Raw genomic sequence first — 5,448 nt, forward strand, 5'->3', positions numbered from 1 at the left:
ACGATGTTATATAATTGTAGCTTGGGTTTTTGACTTGTTCAAGCAAGGTAACACACATATGTCGGCAAGTTTAAACTGTCTACTTGAATATGCCATGTCGGCATAAAGTGAATTTCATGTGAAGGATTCTATGTGTTATTATTCTGAGGAATGTGATGGAGCAGGAACAATTGTATATCAAGGTGATAACCAAAGTAAGACTTTTGACATATACCATGATACTTGTTTTGCACATTTGTATATATGTATAGACTGCCAGTATTAAAACTATTTTAAATTGTTGTGTGATCTCTCCACTCGTAACACAGTGGTAAGCGAGTTGAACCGACATCAAGCTCCTACGTTCAGACAGTGAAATATCGAGATCAACGATGCATTAATAATTGTTATCAGCAACTGAAACAGAAGATAGTCCAAGCCTCCTGTCCCAGTGAACGGGAGAATATGCCTGTTTTGTGCGGAGGTAAACTGAATGACTGACTGAGTTTGGTTTTACGCCGCTTTTAGCAATATTCCAGCAACATCACGGCGGGGGACACCAGAAATGGGCTTAACACATTGTGCCCATGTGGGGATTCGAACCCGGGTGTTCGGCGTGACGAGCCAACGCTTTAACCATTAGGCTACCCCACCGCCCGCGGTGGTAGACACGCAACAGAAGACGAAACCCTCTTTCGTATTTATTGTCACTTCTACTCGCATTTGAGATACAGGTTATTTTTCAGGGACTGAATGTGACATCCCAAGTTTTATCTTTCGTGGGTGCAGTCCCACATGGGCACAATGTGTGAAGCCCATTTCTGGTGTCCCCCGCCGTGATGTTGCTGGAATATTGCTAAAAGCGGCGTAAAACCAAACTCAGTCAGTCAGTCAGTCGTGGGTGCAGTATAGTGTTCTATTCCCAGAGGGTGTTTCAGTTGTGTTAAATAATCGTATTATTTTGCTATTTTGCCATCACGTTATTGAATGTTGGTTGGATTTTTTTATAATCCTACAACTGTCATTGTGTTTTAATCATATTTTAGAAGGGGAGGGGTACGGGCGGAACTCTTTCCACGCTGCATTGCAGGACATTGTCATTTGTAGAGTGGTCATTTAACTCCCCTATCCAACTAAAATGGGTGGAATTTGTGTCTAAAAGGAGAAAACAGTATCATACATTTAATTTTAAGTGCAAACAACTTACTCGCAACGGGCTCTTGACCCAACAATGTTAGATCATGAAACAAGATTATGACGTCATTATGGAGCTTGACGTCACCTGCTGTGACGTCATTTGACAACAGAACTGATAATGGCCCGTAGTTGAGGAATCAGCGGGCCGCTCATTCCTGTAACTTGAAGGCTGTTTCATCATAATTCCGTCCATTTTATCTATAATACTATGATCAATTCATCATTGTCAGATTTAGTCTGTGTGCACATAAAACGTGTGTAGTTTGAAAAGGGAACTACTTTTTCAGGCGATGGTGTAAGTTCAAGGAGTGATATGATTAACCTTTGTCCTAGAGGAACTTTGACCTGGTTTAAATAATGAATTTCTTTCACGAAAAAAACAGCGTAAAACGAGTTGAATTAGAATGGGGATAACTGTACTGTGTGTGACGAATTGGGGACGTATACCGGTGGTTATATAGCCGCAAATGTAACGTTATATAACCACTGGTATACGTCCCCAATTCGTCAAACACAGTACAGTTATCCCCTAAATAAACTATTTATCTCTAATCTCTCTCGGTCATTTGGTGGAAGTTCATTCAGACAAACGTTGTCTTAAATCGGTCACGTTAACATTGATTTGAAATTGACATGCAATTGACATGGAACTGCAGGCTTTGAAGCACGTAAAGCGGGTTCACGCATAATCTGTGAGCTGTAAAAACCAATCAACTTGGTTACAGGCCGGGAGAGCCACATTTCCGAAACAGACAGCCAAAATTGATGTGGCTCTCCCGGCAATAGTTACGGTTGCGTGAACATGGAATGTGGCTCTCCCGGCAATAGTTACGGTTGCGTGAACATGGGATGTGGCTCTCCCGGCAATAGTTACGGTTGCGTGAACATGGGATGTGGCTCTCCCGGCAATAGTTACGGTTGCGTGAACATAGAATGTGGCTCTCTGGGCTTTTCTGTCAAAACATATTTAGTGATTCAAACGCGTTACCCTATCTAACAAAACAAGACATGTTTCCTCATAATTTTATTCATATATTTTATTTCTATAATTATCACAATATAATATACTAATAGGTACTTTACATATAATATTACAACATAATAATAAATCTTAATATGTAAAACATAATAATGATAATGGTTTAGTTTGTTGCCATGTGTACAAACAGATAAAATGGCGTAAGATCACAAAATATCATTTACAAACATTATTTTTTATACCCCCTACTGCAGATGAAGGAGGTCGCCCACATGGTCCGTATACACCATGTCACTCAGGCGTTGGTTCAGAAGCTTGGTCTTCAGTGATGCAATACGAGCGTCAATGGTTCTGTATTTCTTTCTTCGTGAAGGTGCTGTCCACTGGTCAGATAGTCTCAGGACAGCAACCTCTGTGAGAGACTGCTCACGCTGAAATAGCTTTACTATCTCGTAAATGTTAGGGTGGCTTATAGCGGCCCAGCTGGTTTTCGAAATCAGTTAGATTAATCTGGACATTCAACGCTCTCTTTATACCCTATAAAATCATTCTATACGTGAAATTGATGCAAATACTGCTTGAATAGTACTACGTGTGTAAACAGAAAATAGAAAAATGTTACTTTGCAAGCACAAATGTTAACAAAGATAATTCTAGGTGTTATTCAACACTTTTTCACAATATCAAAGACACGTTGTACTTGTTTTCACTAATGCAAATCATCAGAAAATGTTTTTAATGAAATCATAGGAATGATTCTTTTACAATTTTACACACTCTACAACAGTTGTTTCTTGTTTAATAATTGAAAAATGGTGACTTTAAAAGGTTTATCTCTGTCTCAAAGCAGAATTTTATTTCAACCTTTCTCTTGGACATTTAAATCACTGTTATTGGGTTTTTTCGGCATGGTCGAAAATATATCGTTCATAGTTTTTAAGTAATTCATAAAGGTAGGAGGGTAACGTTTCTTTTGGCGTTTAGTGTAGGAACAGTCTTTTACCGGTATTGCTTAAACACCACGCTTGTGAGAAGGAAAGATTATTCGTTTCTTGTGAAAACAATATTATACATGGAGACACTCTTTTACCGGTTACGGTAATCCATTATTTAATTAATCTATTGGAAATATGGCTTTACCGGCTACAGCCATGCAATTGAAATGTGGCCTTCCCGGCAATAGCCATTTTTGAAATGTGGCTTTCCCGGCCTGACACCATCAACTTAACGTGTGGAAAATCACGAACTAACACCTGGCTCAAGCGGGATGTTTTTAGAGGCTTTACGGTGTCCGGCTCTCATTTCTCATGACCCATAGGGTGTTATGCTCCACTTTCTTGGTTAAAACGGCTCATCTCGAATGAAACATTACCGAATGTATATGATATTGGTTGAGTATGGATTTCTTTTTATATAGGTAACGAATTACTTATCTCCCATCAATACCAAATGCAAACTGTCAGGTAGGCTTAATCGAATATATATTTCACTCAACATTGTGGTAGATAATATGACTCATTGTCTGGAAATAGACTCGTGTCCACGAAACGTTTCACCTATAGCACTGGCACTGTTCGAACTAGTTTAATAAATACAATACATTATGCAGACAGGAATCATGTCAAGAATTTATTTCTCCAGCTGAAATTAGTTGATTAATTTCACTTTTGACCTTGTTTGATTTTTTAAATTTTTATTTATATATTTTTTTAAAAGATTCTTTAATGATCTGAGTGCACGTGAATTAATACGCTCAGCGGTTCAAGTATTGATCCACGGTTCACTGTGACCTTGTAAGTTCACGTGAAAGGACTTGGGGGATTACACACGTGAGTGACCTACTTCCGGACAGGTGTGTTGATTCATATGCGCTGTAGATAAACAACATACCCTATCGGGAAGTAAAATTCTAGAACCGACAATTACTGCATTCTTTTGTTAGCTCACTATTACATCTATAATGTCACAATAAAGGCACTGTCTGGGATTACAGACTTCCTATTGTTAGTGACAATCTACGCGGAATCTCTAAACGTCAACTGAGTAAATATATCTTTTATGTAAGATCTTTATCGGGCATGGGTACGTTAACAGGAACATGTGTTACGTATCAACGTACAACTCGGCGAACCATAGTCGAGGCATTATCTGTACAACTGAAATATAGGTTGAATTAATGGGATTTAAAGGGATATAACTGTAAGAATAACAACAATGATAACAATATGATGATGAGTGAGTGAGTTTGGTTTTACGCCGCTTTTAGCAATATTTGAGCAATATTACGACGGGGGACACCAGAAATGGGCTCCACACATTGCACCCATGTGGGTATTCAAACCCGGGGCTTCGGCGTGACGAGCAAACTCTTTAACCACTAGGCTACCCCACCGCCCGATATCATGATGATAACAATAACATACAATTATAGACTGGTGATGAGGTCAATGCCTGTTTTTTATGGACCCGCGAAAGCAATATTGACCTCTTCGTCCTCGGTCAATATTTCTTTTCGCATAAAAACAGGCACTGACCGATTTCGATTTCACCAGTCCATGATTGTTTTATTATGTAATAAACGAAAAAAAAGCTTCTGAAAAACAAAACATGTCCATTTAGTCAAGAAACGTAATTTTATTTTCACTACAAACCAATGACGTTATGTCAACAATACTGTGACATGTAAACAATAGAATGACGTCATAGGTTGACGCCCCTATCTATTTTTAGTAACTCAAGTCAATATAACTTTTGGTCGGACCTGTGTTGGAGTCAATATGCTTTTCTGTCGACGGTCACGTGACCGCCTCTACACCATTCGGGTAGCTGGAAATATATGCTTACATTATAACAACTATGAAGATGATGAATAATGATGACGATGAACATGTGCCGGTATGACTTCCGCCCGTATCCCCCCTAAATTTTAACGATGGGGAAAAATTTCTTTGAGTGGCATTTTTAGAAGTTGGATATGTCATTCAGTATGTTCAGATACAATTATAGTAATATGTTAAAACTCATCCTTATCAGATGAGAAATATATATTCAGTTGATATGATTTGACTAGAATGAAATGTAAAGGGGGATACGGGCGGAAGTCTTTCCCACATACACCTGCCACGTCTGTACACGTCAAACACGCATAACGCAATTCGAAAATCTCCTGATATTGACAACTGAAAACATGTTGATTGGCCAACTGACTGTCGGTTGGGCGGGACGGGTTGAAATAGACAAGCTCTTGTCGCCTGGAGTTGATTAGTCTTGCGACAGCCGTCGGTATCGAGCGC

Source organism: Haliotis rubra, unplaced genomic scaffold (assembly GCF_003918875.1).
Source record: "Haliotis rubra isolate DU_JTF1 unplaced genomic scaffold, ASM391887v1 Scf302, whole genome shotgun sequence".
In the NCBI taxonomy this organism is placed as follows: Eukaryota; Metazoa; Mollusca; class Gastropoda; order Lepetellida; family Haliotidae; genus Haliotis; species Haliotis rubra.